This window comes from Podarcis vaucheri, assembly GCF_965113315.1.
Source record: "Podarcis vaucheri genome assembly, chromosome: 5".
In the NCBI taxonomy this organism is placed as follows: domain Eukaryota; kingdom Metazoa; phylum Chordata; class Lepidosauria; order Squamata; family Lacertidae; genus Podarcis; species Podarcis vaucheri.
Window position 1 is genome coordinate 83,552,255 of NC_138763.1, and position 17,289 is coordinate 83,569,543.

At 43.5% G+C, this 17,289-nt stretch overlaps 1 protein-coding gene and 1 long non-coding RNA gene across 6 annotated transcripts in view; one reads left to right on the top strand and one right to left on the bottom strand.

Annotated features, from left to right (window-relative positions):
• LOC309532253 (heparan-alpha-glucosaminide N-acetyltransferase-like) overlaps positions 1-17,289 on the bottom strand; it is a 201,900-nt gene that overhangs the window by 92,868 nt on the left and 91,743 nt on the right. The window lies entirely within an intron of this gene.
• Positions 8,002-17,289, top strand: part of LOC309532350 — a 44,506-nt gene continuing 35,218 nt past the window's right edge. For both annotated transcript variants that reach the window (XR_014219795.1, XR_014219796.1), the window contains exons 1-2: positions 8,002-8,091; positions 9,058-9,108. This is a non-coding gene — a long non-coding RNA (uncharacterized lncRNA). The remainder of the gene's footprint in view (positions 8,092-9,057; positions 9,109-17,289) is intronic.

A 17,289-nucleotide genomic window follows, 5' to 3' on the forward strand; every position in this document is an offset into this window, starting at 1 on the left:
AATGCTATCTATTAAGAAAGACAGGGCCATCATATTTGAAACCATTAAAAAGTTCATAATGCATTCTGTCTTCCATTTTGCTTAGTTATTCCTGTTTGCTTAGTTATTCCTGTACTGTGTTGAGTATTTTAACCCCCATTTATTTAACCCAATAAAAACAAAACTGACAAGAGATGAAGTTGTACAGTGCTTTTGATTAGGCACAACTTGAATTACATCTTGACACCTAGTGTGCTTGTATTGCTTGGAATATATAATATTGCAGTATTCTTGAACAACCACCCAGACACATGTGCTCTGATCAAAGAGCCGGTGTTTTACTGGCTCATAATTCACCAGAGAACATGATTTTAAAGAAGCACAAATGAAAAAGCCAATGAAATTGGCCACATCGAAGCTCCTAATGAGAAAAGCAATATGCTGCTATGAGATGAGACACAACAAACTATCAGTGCTATAAAAGGCAGGAAGGTGATGCCCTATGTACCAAAATTTACTAACATTTCAGTAGCAGAAGGATTAATAGCTCCCTAGGGAATTTTATATCATCAATGAGTCAAAGTAACAACAAAAGGCATAGTGGAGTGAATAATGCCTACTTCTTTGAATCAAGAGCACTTCTAATGGACTGTAGACATTTCCCCAAGACAAATGGGGTGTTCTAAAATTGAACTTCATCTTACACAAGCACTGTTAAATCAGTCCAATGGCACAACCTCAGGTGCTAAATAAGTCAGCCAGCCATACCTCCCAGTATAGCACTAGTACAGTGGCATATGGCAATGTGACCACACCAGCAAAACCTGGCATATGTAATATACACACATTTACAAAACAGCAGAGTAAAGGGCAGGGGTAGACCCTTAAAGAAGAAAACACAGGGCATAAGGCAGTGAAAGATGCAAAAAAAAATTATCATTTTTGAGCATTACTTTTGAGCATGCTCACAATTTAGTTAGTTATCCAGCCAGTTATTTCAGACCTCAGACAAAGAAGATGACTTTTGTCTCATCAGCATTTCAGATTTGCCATGAAGCTAGTAAATATACTTGGTTTTCAAATTGAAATTTATCCCCAGTTTGACAAAAGGTAAACTGGTGCAGCAAAGGATGTTTTTGATTATCTTCTATCCTGCACAAAACACTATCTTTGTTCTCCAAAAGGCAGGCACCCACCCCCCTCTGTTTTCATTGTATGCCTGCTGCTCATTTCATGCAATTGCTCCTTTGGGAGGATAGGCCTGTTAATTGAAATGGGCCCCCCATGCTACAGTCAGCAGCTGGGTCTGATTGCTCTGTTCCAATAAATAACATGGCCATATTAATTCAGACAGAACAATTAACACCAGGCCAGACACTTTTGACTGTATATAGAAATTCCACGCTGAAATACTGGCTGTCATTGAAGATGAAATAAATTCAGCTAGAGCGTGATCCCTTCAAAATAATAACCTGTCCTTATTTCATACTGTCCTTTAACTCATTCACATAGGTGTCTTTTGTTGCAAATAGGCTTCATCACAATCTAAGTTGCAGCCATATCCGCTGATCATGTTGTGATTAAGAAATAATAAATTACATAATAAATTATCCACTCTTGTTCAACCATCAAACTCACAAAACCAAAAACACAAACCAAAAGTGCCTGAACTATTCATCCGAATAGACTGGGAGCTTTTGATTTGTGTTTAACTCCAATGAGTAAGTCTTAAAAGCATTTTTAATAATTAACTCTTTGGAATACAAAGTTATATCTCATTGACTTCTTATCAAGTAAAACATAGGCCAAGAAACTTTTGTTACACTAGGAAAAGAGAAGGAAGAAGTCCGTGAAAAGGGAGGTCTGAAGAACGCAATGGAACCTAGAAAAGGAGGGTTGGAAGAAAAAGTGGCGCAGATGAATGACAGAAAGGAGAAAATGCCAGAAGTTAGACTCTGATAGGGGGAGGAAAACTGGCAGAGAGAATGGTTGGAGAGGAGAGGTTCTCACACACAGCTAGAAGCTGCAGTGATGAGGAAGGCTGGAGTTCACATATTGATCTGAAACAACCAGCCAAATCTTCAGCTTCAGACCATTACGAATGATCAGCTCTATAATCACCATCTCATTACATCTCTGCTGCAGCACAATTACTTAAAATAGTCTACGTCTGGAGCCTTTCCTTGATTGGTCCTTGCTCTCTCCTTGCAGAATTATTAACCTTTTGATTGGCACACAGTGTTTCTAGAGCACAATTACGTAAGACCTAGGAACAGCGATTGCTTGGAAGGCATGTGATAGGAATACCAAATGATAACAAACTATAAATAGAATTTGGTTATCTTAAATAGAATTGGGGGGCGGGGTTCCCCCTTAAATGACATTTTATAATGTATAGTTTTTGTACCAAGATCAACTGGACCATAATAAGGGCTTATCTCCAGTAATAAGCAGTGTGGACATGACTTTTAAGAATCTGTGCACCGGAAAGACTTGGTGCATAGAAGGAATAATCAAAGGGATAACCTGAGAGATCACAGGGACTGAAGGAAAGAAAACTGAAGCTTTTAGGGGAGCAGCACCATAATCTTAGGCATCTATATTGTGCTACACTTGCAGCAGTGAAGCCTTTGACAATGATCAGCAGACAAAAGTACAGTACAGAATGTTGCTTGCCAGGAGAACTGCTCCTTGCTCCTGCCAGGGAAAAGCCAAAATGACCAGCAAAAAAATAAAATGAAACCAGACAACAGCAACTCCATACCACGCTACAGGGCACCTTTCAGGATTCACACACCCTTCAGCTAATGAACACATCCCAAATCCCCAGTTGCCCATAAAACGGCCTGTATATGTAATACAATGTTTGTGGCTGCTTTTGTATGACCTCCAAAACCCTCTTTCTTCCCTCAAACACAAATATTGGGGGGGAAACTGACTGGGTTGATTGCTTGTGCAGATGCACAAGTTTGCGTCCATTGAATATATATGCTCTTGACCCTGAGCAGCTGTCACGACTCTGACACAGAGGAGGAGGAACCCAGCCTGGTCAGGACTGGCTGAGATGTGCCAGAGGATTACACCTTCAAGACTCTCCAGGAAAAGGATGAAGTTTCTGTGGGATAGCTTGGACTGATAGAAATAAAAGGCCTCAGTTGAGCTCTAGACCAAGCAAATTATCTGTTTAGAGCTGTCCAGGGTCCTGCAGCTCCTTCCTGAATGTGCCACCCTCAGACATCCATCCAGATCCTGTGGACTCCCACTTGTGTCTATATCTAGCCTGTCATGCCCACGTCTGCTCAAAATACACTTTGTATTTATTTTAGACCAAGCTTCCGAAACACGAGTGATCCACAAAGGTATAATCGGGCAGCAGCCTTAGCTCTGCTATTAAAGCTATAATATAGAAATGGGAGATATTAATGATTATATTCTTCAGGGATTCAATATAAATTACATGTTTTCCTCTCATTAACAATGAGTGATTCCTATATCAATAAGCTGCAAAGCAGTTGCACAGAAAATTGTCAAACAAAAGGCCTAGCCATTCAGGATAGGAAATTACTACTTCTGCTTCATTTATAGAATTGCTCGTCTCTGTATATATGTCACTAATTGCACAGTGACCCATTTCCTGATTGCTATAAATGATGATTGTAGAAGGCGTACCACAGGGGCATCATTAAATTAATAGGCCTAGTTATATCACTCCAAATATTTAACCGCTCTCAAGAACTAAATTTAACCACAATAAGGTGCCAGTTATAACACCAGACCATTTATGTTAGTGTTTGGGTAAATGCTGTCAATTGTGCTATGACAACACACAAATGGCTTTTATGGAGACACTTTACCCAATCAACATTTAGATCCAAATCTATGCATTATTCAGAATGAGGTGGTAGACTGTGATAGCAGAATCCTAGACTGTATGACTTAAAGATGCAGAAAGCAGGGGAGTTCATATTTTGCTCCCCCACATAAAAAGCTCCATGATGAAGAACACTGGCAAACTGGGGGAAACGCTACAGTAAACCTCTCTCTCTCCCTGTCATGTGGTAGTATTTTTGACATGCAGGGATTTTGTTTCATTTCCCCCCCAAAAATGGGGCAAGTTCACAGGGAGAGATGCACCCACTGATGTTTACACGTTCCATTATCTTGGGGTGAGAAGAGGTGAGCATCCTCTGACTTTGTCAGAGATGTATGAGTTCTTGCTTCAGATGTTACACTGGAAGCACACACACAACCATCAAACCCAGTCCTCTGACTAATCTAATACATGCCTGCCTCAAAAAAAAAATTCTTTATAGCTTTTTTCATCTACCAGGACCAGAACTTTACAAAAGGAAAATTGAGTTGCCCAGGCACACCTCTACCTGAAGCTAACCTTGGTAAACTGAAAAGGGTAAGTGGTTAGAGCAGCCCCCTACATCTTACATATCTAAGAAGTGCCTATTGGATCAGGCCAATGCGCCATCTAGTCCAGTACCCTGTTCTTAAAAATTGGCCAAATGGATGCCTTTGGGAATCCTGCAAGCAGGACTTGAATACAGGAGCATTCAGGAGCAGAAGCATGTTCCATGGTGTACTCCACCAGGGGTAAAGCATATTAAAGGAAGACGGAGTTCAAGACTGAAGCTGTTGCAGAGAGAGATAACTAGAGACGTTAGTTAGTTAGTTAGTTATGTGTCACCCATCTGACTGAATTGCTCCAGCCACTCTGGGTGGCTTCCAACAAATTATAAAAATACAGCAAAAGACCAAACATTAAAAATCTCCTTATATGGAGCTGTCTTCAGAAATCTTCTAAATGTCAGATAGTTTTTTCTTTCCTTGACATCTGACAGGAAGGCATTCCACAGGGCAGGCGTGAAGGCCCACTGCCTGGTTCTCTGTAACCTCACTTCTTGCAATGAGGGACTGCCAGAAGGCCCTCAGAGCTGGACCTCAGTGTCCAGGCTGAATGATGGGGGTGAAGATGCTCCTTCAGGTATACAGGACCAAAGCCTTTAAACTGGAGGCTTGGAATGAAAAGCTGGAAGTGCAGATAGAGCAACCTGAATATTGCCAGGTTGATGGCATGTTTACATATGCACCCCACCATCACTTTTGCATCAGTGTTTAGGCACACAACAAAAGCAAAAAAAAAAAAAATCAGTCACAGGCAGATTCATGCATCTCCTGGTGGGACAGTATATGTTACATTTAGCTTGGTGAATTCCACATTTTGCTGGCCTGTCTTAGCCATCACAAATCTGAGCAGCAACAGATTTCCAGGGGAGAAGAGATTTCTAAAAGTCTCATGTTCTGATATAGGGAGGAGCAGGTTATATTCAGTTATGGTCTTGAGTCTTTGGCGCTTTACTCCCAGATTAGATCACCAAATTAAAGTGTGTGTGCATATCACAGTTTGGGTGCATCCACTGTGTTAATATTTGACAAACTAGCCCCTGTCACAGGTCTACTACAGTTGATCTTGTTTGCTTTCCTGTGATTGTCTCTTTTCTCCAGACCCTACCAAAACTTTTTCAAACTTTCTCTAGCTTGCAACAACCAAACCCATGTCAAAAAATACCACAGCCAACAGCACCATCACACTCTTGAGTTGTACTGCAAAGAAAATGCATGCTATAAATGATGGTTTAAAAGAAGTAAATAGAACCCATGAGCCACAGTTTGATGTGTAATCTACTCTGACAGGCAGTAGGCTGGCTTTGCTGGCCTATTAACCCTACCCACAGGCAAAGTGTGCCTCTTTGCCACAGCTAATTTTTCCAGTACTTCCCTGTCACTGGCGAAGTCCATTTCAAAACAGCTGAAAAGGTCAGCTGAACATCCCCTCCACTTTGAATGCACTCAGTTCACATCCTGGCATGAAAATTCACAGTAATTTGATATAGAAATCTTCTAGGCTTTCCTCCCTCCTCTCTTCCTGGCTTATTACAGCTTTTCCCCTTGTTATATTCATGTATGATACTGATTATGGATGTCGGTTTTGCTTCGTTTAGAACTGCAGTTTGTGCAATCCATGTAAGACCAAGCTTAATTCCTATCCAAAATGGCATATGGATTCACTTTAAAACGGTGTCAAGAGAGAATCTTGGGAAAGGTCTGCAGCTCTGTAACAGAGCATATTCTTCGCATGCATAAGGTTTTAGTTTCAATCCCCATCACCTCCGGTAAAAGAACTTTGGATAGCAGGCCTGGAAAGACCTATGCTTGAGACCTTGGAGAGCTCCCCTTGGAGAGCTAGGTAGGCCAACATTCTGACCCAGTGCAAGGCAGGATCATATGTTCAGCCTTGACAGATGGTCAAGGAAAAGCAGATGGGATGGAAGGAACAAGGACCGCTGATAAAGAAAATGGATAGAAACGAGTTGCAAAAAGTGATGCCTGATTGCTGCTGCTGCTGCTGCTGTAAGAAAGAGGAAGTATTTATATTAATTAGAATCATGGGAAGCAGGGAACAAAACAGGACATTCATTCACTTCTGTACATGGAGAGAGAGGAAATGGTAATTCATAGCAGGCTACTGTTGTAGCGCAGTAAGGAGGCTAAGGAGGAAGCTGTTCCTAGAGCATCCCTCAATACTGTTCTCAGATCAGGCTCAATAGCACCCAACACAAGCACAAACCTACGGTAATACCAATGCAGACATAGCACTAAGGTAAACTGAGTCTTTTAGACTGGCACCAAATGACTTTAAATAAATAAATACAATAAAATACAGTGTGTATGTAGGTTATTATTTTTGTTTGATTCTATGTTATGTATTTTTATGTTTTTAATACAGGCAACCCCTGATTTGCACAGCGGTTAAATTATGCCCCTGCCATGCTCCCACTCCCAGTCTGCCCCCTTTTCTGGCCACTTCCAGATCACTGCTATGCATGCATGTGCAGTCGCGCACAAAACTAATGCACATAAATCAGTCGTTACCTGTATTCTAAACTGCCCTGTGATCTTCGAGTGAAGGGTGGTATAGAAAGTGAATAAATAAATGAAGTAATATCAGTTAATCCTTCTGCAGTAATGGGAAGAATGAGCTGCAGAAATACTATTTTGGACTACTGGTATTCATGATTTTATGCAGCACTATCCATTAGCATGATGCATAAGTGTGGCCCCAAGGACTGACAGTGTAAAGTTTGATAATGAGGAGGAACAAAGGCAACAAGGTATGAATGGGAGCAAATAGTCTACTGATTTCTTTTAAGCAGTTTCCTCTACAGAAAAATGTTCATTTCCTTTTCAACAGCACGTCTCTTGGGTTTTAGCTATAAATGCTGCAATTATTCCAAGGGGGGATATGATTCAAAATTACAGCACAGCATTCCAAAAGTTCTTTGGTTCTCACCTCAAAGGGCAAAATGCAACAAAGCAGTGATACAGAGCAGGCCAACCAACCTGAGATAAATGTACTTTTCCCCAGAGCTGTGAAATAAAATTAACTCTTGAAAGGGAGTTCACTAACTGTGACCCAGTGCTAACAATTTATGGGTCAGATATTTAACTCCTGCAAAATTACAAACGCTCCTCTAAAGTGAGCACTTGATCCTTTTAGGGAAATCAAAACTTCTCGCTATGCAAACTCTAAGGATCCCATTTTAATAAAACAACTCTACCAGTTCAGAAAGTAATTTGATCCAGTGGGTGCCTCATCCCATTGTCCCTCCTTTCCTTTGGAAGACAGCAGGCAGGTGGAAACAGGCCAAAATATTCTGATTCTTCGTATGGCTATAGCACCAAAAACTAATTTCCAGAATCCCTTGCCAAGTCATGAAGTAGGATTGGAGAAACTATGGTTCACCAGATGCTGGACTCAAATGCCCATCAACTCCAGCCAGCATTGCAAATAGTCAGGATGATGGGAGTTGTAATCTGGAGGGCCTCAGGTTCCCCATCCCTGTCATAAAGGATGACGGGGATTAACCCTTGGACCACACACACTTGCATACATCTGGGAAGTGTCACCCCATCAGCCTCTATGATGTCACACTTTGAAACCAACTGGCCTGCTTTCTCTTGACTACTGGAGACTAGTGCAGGGTCCAGACCCTCCCCATATTATGTGCTGGGAGACTGAAAGCATTGAATTATGGCATGTGAGTATGGAAATTAGAGATTGGGCAGTTATTGGCTCTTGGCTCCCTATTGTTTTCTGGACAAAATTAAAGATGCTCGTGATTATCTAAGGTAAAAGGTAAAGGTACCCCTGCCTGTATGGGCCAGTCGTGTCCGACTCTAGGGTTGTGCGCCCATCTCACTTAAGAGGCCGGGGACCAACGCTGTCCGGAGACACTTCCGGGTCACGTGGCCAGCGTGACGAAACTGCTCTGGCGAGCCAGCACCAGCGCAGTACACGGAAACGCCATTTACCTTCCCGCTATAAAGCAGTACCAATTTATCTACTTGCACTTAGGAGTGCTTTCGAACTGCTAGGTGGGCAGGAGCTGGGACTGAAAGACGGGAGCTCACCCCACCGCGGGGATTCGAACCGCCGACCATATGATCAGCAAGTCCTAGGCACTGAGGTTTTACCCACAGTGCCACACGCGTCCTAATTTAAGATTTAAATTTAAGCTTTAAATCAAAATTTAAGATGCTCGTGATTATCTATAAAACACTAAATGGCTCGAGTCCAGCATACCTAAAGCATCAACTCCTCCCCATTGTCCCACCACAATACATAAGACTGGCCTAGACCATGGGTGAGGTAATCTGTAAGGGACTGCATGCCGGTGGAGGTGGAGGTAAAAGTGGGCAGGGCCAGAGCTCAAATGGGTGGAGCCAGCCTCTTTTCTCTTTCTGCACACCCACTTCCCCCCATTACTTCATGTAAGATCTTTTTGTTCAAAATGCCTTTAAGTGGCTAGGGAATGGGCAAGAAAATGTTTAAATCAATGCAATTTGGAGATTTTTTTTTATTAACATATTAACAGTGCCAATATTACTATTCAGTTACCCAGTCCACACTACGTATATCATAATCCTGTGCAAATATGAGCGCAGAGGGAACCACTTCTACTCTGCACATCCTAATACAACTCTGTCTCTCTCTCTCCCTTGTTTCAGAGAGTTGATTCCTGAAGAGTTAACAGACTCCAGCCATCATTCAGTCTGCTGGTGAGTGCCTCTGTTTGGTTCGGCAAATGAAATTTATTAAAACCATTACATGCACAACAATGCCACAAATACCCAGGCCAAAGTTACTGTATCTAAAACGTGCTTTCATTTAATCAGCAGACAGCGAGGAGATGTAATGAGCTGAAGCAGAACCTTGCTTTCTATGACTTGTCCGACAGTGCCTACATCCTTTAACTCAGACCGCATCTACCTATTACCTAAGATTTGTTCTTGAAAAAGCAATCACTGAAGAATAATATTCCATTTAATACACCCAAGCTTTTGCTTCTTACAAGCCTGACAGGCATCACATTTTTCCTGTCTCCAGCTACTTCTCCTCAGCCATTTAAAAACAATGTGTAGTTCTATCTCCGCATCCATCTTGTCTACCCATACAATGGAGATCCTGTAGCTGAATTCCAGAAAACTTATCCTCTGCAATGGGGCTGCATTAATCCCAAGATTCATTTCCTAGAAGGAATTCTCCCCCTCTCTTTTGCAAAGATCACAGGCATCAGACTAGATAACAGTAAGAGATCTGTCAAGCACGTTTCCATCAGCAGCTTTCAAAAAAGAAGAAGAAAACAATACACAAATCGCAGAGAAATCTAAACAGTCCTGAAGAAGGATGAGGAGAGTTAAGCGAGTTTTGATCTCAACAGATGGTGCAACATGTCGTAATTATTATCAAGACACCTGGGGATTCGTTCATCCAAGGAAGATTAAAATTCACTGGTGTATTGGATGCAGTGGTCCAGCAGAGGGAGAGAAAAATATATAATGTACATTGTTCCGCAAAGGCTTTCACCACAACAGAATTCCAAGGTTCAGAGAAACATTTTTCAATAACCTCTAGGTAATTTCTAAAATTTTATATGTCTTAGCTTGGTCTGATACAGTACAATTAGAAATACTCACATTCTCTTCTATGACTGGAGAAAGAAACCACACAAACAAGGGATTTGCTGCAAACCACTGCACGTGGAAAACATTCAGTGGTTCATAAAAGAAGACAGGGAAGCCTTCTGAACACGTGAAGTTTTGTGGAAACACTGGAGCATCTGCCTGAATGTTCTCACCACTGAAATGGGCCTCATGTTTTTTGCTTCTTTCTTCATCTTAGGTAATGTGTTATATAACCTAACCTCTAGGAAAGGGTGAAATACAAACTCAAATAAAATAAGAATAGACTATTGTACAGATTATATAGTGGAAAGGACCTAACAGAAGCAGAAGACATCTAGAAGAGGTGGCAAGAATACACAGAGGAACTATACCAGAAAGAAATGGATGTCTCGTATACCCCAGGTAGTGTGGTTGCTGACCTTGAGCCAGACATCCTGGAGAGTGAAGTCAAATGGGCCTTAGAAAGCACTGCAAATAACAAGGCCAGTGGAAGTGATGGTATTCCAGCTGAACTATTTTAAATTTTAAACGATGATGCTCTTAAGGTGCTACACTCAATGTGCCAGCAAATTTGGAAAACTCAGCAATGGCCAGAGGATTGGAGAAGATTAGTCTACATCCCAATCCCAAAGAAGGGCAGTGCCAAAGAATGCTCAAACTACCGCACAATTGCACTCATTTCACACGCTAGCAAGGTTATGCTTAAAATTCTACAAGGCAGGCTTAAGCAGTATGTGGACTGAAAACTCCCAGAAGTGCAAGCTGGATTTAGAAGAGGCAGAGGAACCAGAGACCGAATTGCAAACATGCGCTGGATTACGGAGAAAGCTAGAGAGTTCCAGAAAGACATCTACTTCTGCTTCATTGACTATGCAAAAGCCTTTGACTGTGTCGACCACAGCAAACTATGGCAAGTTCTTAAAGAAATGGGAGTGCCTGATCACCTCATCTGTCTCCTGAGAAATCTCTATGTGGGACAAGAAGCTACAGTTAGAACTGGATATGGAACAACTGATTTGTTGAAAATTGGGAAAGGAGTACGGCAAGGCTGTATATTGTCTCCCTGCTTATTTAACTTATATGCAGAATTCATCATGCGAAAGGCTGGACTGGATGAATCCCAAGCTGGAATTAAGATCGCTGGAAGAAATATCAACAATCTCAGATATGCAGATGACACAACCTTGATGGCAGAAAGTGAGGAGGAATTAAAGAACCTTTTAATGAGGGTGAAAGAGGAGAGCGCAAAATATGGTCTGAAGCTCAACATCAAAAAAACGAAGATCATGGCCACTGGGCCCATCACCTCCTGGCAAATAGAAGGGGAAGAAATGGAGGCAGTGAGAGATTTTACTTTCTTGGGCTCCATGATCACTGCAGATGGTGACAGCAGTCACGAAATTAAAAGACGCCTGCTCCTTGGGAGAAAGGCGATGGCAAACCTAGACAACATCTTAAAAAGCAGAGACATCACCTTGCCAACAAAGGTCCGTATAGTAAAAGCCATGGTTTTCCCAGTAGTGTTGTATGGAAGTGAGAGCTGGACCATAAAGAAGGCTGATCGCCGAAGAATTGATGCTTTTGAATTATGGTGCTGGAGGAGACTCTTGAGAGTCCCATGGACTGCAAGAAGATCAAACCTCTCCATTCTGAAGGAAATCAGCCCTGAGTGCTCACTGGAAGGACAGATTGTGAAGCTGAGGCTCCAATACTTTGGCCACCTCATGAGAAGAGAAGACTCCCTGGAAAAGACCCTGATGTTGGGAAAGATTGAGGGCACAAGGAGAAGGTGATGACAGAGGACAAGATGGTTGGACACTGGTCTCGAAGCTACAAACATGAGTCTGACCAAACTGCGGGAGGCAGTGGAAGACAGGAGTGCCTGGTGTGCTCTGGTCCATGGGGTCATGAAGAGTCGGACATGACTAAACGACTAAACAACAACAACATTGTACAGATTAAACCGAGACTGATGAAATGGGGTGTAGAGCCGTAGCAAACCTTTTCTGCTCATGTCTCCTGTGCTGCAGCCTTCTTCAACACAGCCTAATTGACATTGTTTATTTACTAACTGTATTTTCACCCTACTTTAAGGCAATTGTTCCCTCCCAAAGCAGCTCACATAAAAAAAAAGAGAGGTAACCTGCCATCAGGCTTACAAAGTAAAAAGGCAAGTGGCAGAAGGGAAGGGGAGTGGAAGGAAAGAGGCAGAGGAGGGAGATCAGTTCTTCAAGGTCAAAACAAAGTGGTCCGCTACAAGTGGGTGTTTATATTCCACTGCAGTGAGGCTGATCTTCCCTTGCTACATTCTTCCTTGAAGAGCAGTTGGAGGTTCTTATTCAGTTGGCATGTGGGTGGGGCCAGAGTCTCCCCCCCCTCCGCCTTTGCTCCTGCTTTTTCAAGGGAACTAGCAGTTGGAGCTGAACTCCTTCTTGGCTGATGGATGAGGCCTGGTTGGTCTCCCACTTGCCTTATTGTCATTTGTGGACAGCAGGGGATATACAGCCTCCCAGTTGTCCTGGGTCCTCCTCATATTTCCTCCTCCATTCTCAAATCAGGTATCTCAAATTACCCTAGCTGTGCAGTGATGACTTCCCTATGGCTTCACAATATGCCACTCTTGCAATATCTCTGGCTGCTCCTGCAGCCATTTTAAAGCTGGGGTCATTCCCTCCGAGACCTACTGTGGCCCATGGATTCAGCAGCAGAGTGGCAGTTGGTACAAATCCGCTCCACTTCCCAGTGGGGAGGAGTTATGGTGGACAGCGTGGCCACCCACTCCCCACAGGGGGCGGGGAACTTTGTCCCCTGTTGCCTGGGGGATCCCGGCCACGTCAGAGCCCAGCCAGCCAATCTGCTGGCTGGGGGGGGGGGGCATGGCCAGGGCTGTTTAAACTGAGGAGCGAGCCAGAAGACTTCCTCTTTGGCTCGCTTCCTCAATCACCTTCCCTATTTTGCAGGTTAGGCAATGGCCTTGCTATGGACTTCGGTTGGTCGCCTTGGTTGTCAGAGGGGCCTGGTAGGAATTTTTCCACTTGGCAAATTGGCACTGGCCACTTGGTTTTCGCCTACCTCGTAGCAATCATCACAACTTTGTTAGGGTTGCAGTTCAGCATTGTTTGACCTTGTGGGGGGGGAGGGGAGGTGTGGCCATCACCTCCCCCTCCATGCTTAAGGGTATTCTGTTAAAGGAATCCGGGGGTGTTGATCTAGTCTGAAGCCCAGCTGGGGGCTAGGGCCTTGACATGACCTCGACGGGAACACCAGGGGGAGCTTGAGTTGGTTCGCATCGACAGGGCTCCCCCTACCGGTGGCTTACCCTTACTGGACTTCCTGCACAATGGGCAGGAGTCAGATATAGTCGGGTCCAATCAATGCCTAAGCCAATACCGCTCACATTCTGTAATTTCAATAAAGTTGTGGCCAAAATTTGCCCAATAACATAAACCTAGTATCTCTGTCCTTGTGTGAGTTAATTCCAACGAGGGAGTGGCTGTTGGGTCTCGAATGCAAGTAAGGATTGTGGGGGAGTGGGGGAGGCTTATAAACTCTTTTGATCCTCCCTGTAACTCTTTTTTATTGTACTTTGAAACATACCACAAACCACCTCAAGTACAAGTTGGGAATACCAGTGAGGTCCAGTAGGTGCCTTCTGGAAGGTGGTGGCACCCTAACTCTGGAATGCCCTCTCCAAGGAGGCCCACCTGGCACCCAAGCTTTTGATCTTACAGTGGGGTTTTTTCTAGAAAAAGAGGTGCCAGAACTCACCATGAACACCTGCCTTGTTCTCTTATAATAGGAATGGCACACACCTGAGAGTTGCCAGAACAGAGTTCGAGTGAGTCCGACTGGGGGAAAAGCCCTGCTTTACAATATTTTAATGAGTTTCAGATCTTTGAGGTATTCCTTGCATTTTAAGATCTATGATATTTGAGTGCTGCTATGAGCTTCATTGTTTTGGTTTCTATTGCTGGTTTTCTGATGTCAGATTTTATACTGCAGTTATGTATTAATTATCACTTTTTATACATATTTGTCTTACTTTTTATTAGAAGCTGTCCAAAGGACTTACGTTATTGGGTGGCATATAAATGTTGTAAATTAATTAAATAAATAAATGCTTGAGATAAATACAGTGGACGCTCGGGTTGCGAACATGATCTGTGCGGGATGCACGTTCGCAACCCGCGTCTGCGCACACGTGGGTTGCGATTCGGTGCTTCTGCGCATGCACAAAGCGCGATTTAGCACTTCTGCGCATGCGTGACTGCCAAAACCTGGAAGTAACCCGTTCCGGTACTTTTGGGTTTCGGCGGTCCGCAACCTGAAAAGACGCAACCTGAAGCGGCTGTAACCCGAGGTATGACTGTAATCAAATGCACAGACTAGCAAAATCGTGTAGGGCATTGCCACCCAGTACAATTCCCTTGGTGGTGTGGGCAGCACCACTGGGCATGACAACGCAGTTCATCTACTTTATATGTTGCCGGATCATACCGCCTGAAGTGAGTCACTTCAGCCACAAATCTGACACCTGCTGATTCCGCGTTTCAGTTCTCGGTGGCTGTAAAACCTGCTAACATGAAAACCTCCTTGTTTGCCCTTGTCAAAGGCAACTGGTCTGAAACTCTTAAGAGGACTAATACACAAATACTGCATACCCTTAAGAAAATTACTGGGTTGTGCCCAAAGCACTTGGCAGCTCGCCGACTGCAGTCTGTAAGCCATCAGGCATGCTACAAGCTTTGCTAAAACTCAAGTTAATAAATAGGGAAAGGGGGGAGTTTATAAACAGGAAAAGATAATCCAGCACCATTCTGTGATACTATTTCTATTTGTGAAGTGGCATCAGTATTCATAGAACTTACTGAGTAACAACAACAGAGGACAGGCCCCTGCCCTGAGCAGCTTACAATCTAAACTGAGGTGTGTGGGAGGAGAGGGAAGCATATCAAATCACAGAGAAAGAGGAAACAGAAAAGCAAAAACAAACAGGAAATTAAGTTTGATCAGACGGATACTCAGCTTTGTTTCAAGAGGAAGAGAAAGGGTGCACTGCACAGGTATTCTGGAAGGAAGTTACAAGTGGCAGAGCAGGACAAAATCCCATCAGGCAGCTTTGTGCTGTAGTGATGGAGGAATGAAGGTCAATGTCAAGGTGGGATATGCATTGCGGTCTCCGAGTCATGCTTTTAAAGATAATACAATTAAGAAGCCAGTCCTTTCTTGTTGGATTTCACATTCACAAGGTGCACTTTGGCTACTGCTCTTTAGCTTTCACTTGTGCAGACTGCTTTCTTCACTTAGTGGCTGAAGCTCACAGAGAAGAATGAACATGGACAACGAGGAGCAGTAAATGCAAAACAAATAGCCCTACATACTTCAAAGCCTCACTGTACAGATGACAGCTTGTTTTTTGTGGCTCCTATGAGACTCATTCTTTTTCTTCCAGGACCATAACGCTATAAAGCGTCAGGTTCTTTTTCACTCTTAGGGAAGCATTATTGGTTGTTTAAACTGGGAAAGATGGCTGCATACCCGTGTTTTTGCTGGGAACCGCAAGTTTTTCATTCGGCAACTTCACAAACTATTGTGCAGGAGCTGAAGGTTGCTTGAATTTATTTCAAAGTCTTACATGGAACATATTTGGCACACATTTCCCACTAATGCATATGGCTTTTGCAAATACAATAAGTCAAAGTATTTCACATAGTACCCTGTAATCTCTGCAGAGCAATGAATAGGTAATAAATTAGAGCAGAGGCCAAATGACCCAAATAGCACGTAACACGCAGTGCCAGGTTGGAGGGCATGGAAGGTATTAACAATGTGAGTTCTCATATCCACCAACAATGATGCCTCCGATACCCACTTTATAAAGGAACCCCACATTCTATTTTTCCTCTCTGCTGGGCTATGGACAGCCAGCTGTGCACACAGTGATGAAAGTATCAATGCTAGCAGGTCTGGAAGAGGAAGTGGGGCAGAATGCTGGAGCAGGAGAAAAAAGAGTCACAAAGCAAGGGGAGGAAATCTGGAGGCAAAAACCAACACAGGCCAGGGTGTAACCCAGGCATGGTGAACCTGTGGCTCTCTAGATGTTGCCAAACCACAGATCCCTAAACACTGGTCCTGATGGAGCTGGTGGGAGTATGAGTCCAACAGCAACAACTGGACAGCCACATGTTCTCCATCCCTGGTCTAAGCTACTGAGGACTGTGGCCAGAAGAGGCTGGAACAGGATACAAGCACTCAGCAAGAACAAAGGCAGTCAAGGGAACAAAGGGAACGGGAGCCTGGGAGTGAAATCAGGGGGAAAGGAGAGGCAAAGCTCAAAACAGTTCTCTAAAATAGTGACTTATTAATACCTATGACTTGCCTAGGGACGCAGGTGGCAGTGTGGTCTAAACCACTGAGCCTCTTGGGCTTGCCGATCAGAAGGTTGGTGGTTCGAATCCCCACAATGGGGTGAGCTCCCGTTGCTTGGTCCCAGCTCCTGCCAACCTAGCAGTTCGAAAGCACACCAAAAAGTGCAAGTACCTTCCTCTGGCGGGAAGGTAAACGGCATTTCCATGCGCTGCTCTGCTTTCAGTGTTCCATTGCATCAGAAGCGGCTTAGGCATGCTGGCCACATGACCCGGAAAAACTGTCTGCAGAGTGGACAAACACCGGCTCCCTTAGCCGCAACCCCCAAAGTCATTCACAACTGGACTTAATTGTTAGGGGTCCTTTGCCTTTTTTTTTAATCACTTGCCTAATGCATTTTGATTTAAAAAAAAAAAATCTTCAGGGGCATGTATAGCTGAATAATGTAAATCTATTCACTCCCCAATTCCAAATGGCAAGAAGTTCCAAAGCAGATGCTACAGAGTTTGTTTCCTTTGGATGAGAGAGAGCTCTACAGACCTATAGTACCTTCATAATATCTGCTTTGTTTAGAAAGAGACAATCAAAAATGTTCCGAGAAGTTTCTTCTCAGATGCAAGAAGAGTCCATAGGGCTATGATGCACCTGACCTATATTCACCACAATTTCCAATGTTTGCCCAGCTTGTCATAATAGCTTCCATTATGAAAAGGGCAAAGCTCCAGGGTGGAGATGGTGGGGAAGAGTCAGCAACTCATGTCTGTTTCAGTTATTGGATAGAATCCTTTGTCTGTGATGTAGACTACTGAAGCCTGTATCCCCACCCCACCCCTTTCCATCTACTTTCAATTTGGGCAACCTGGACTGCTCTAGAGAATTTCTGAAACACCTGTTCCGTGTCCCCCACAG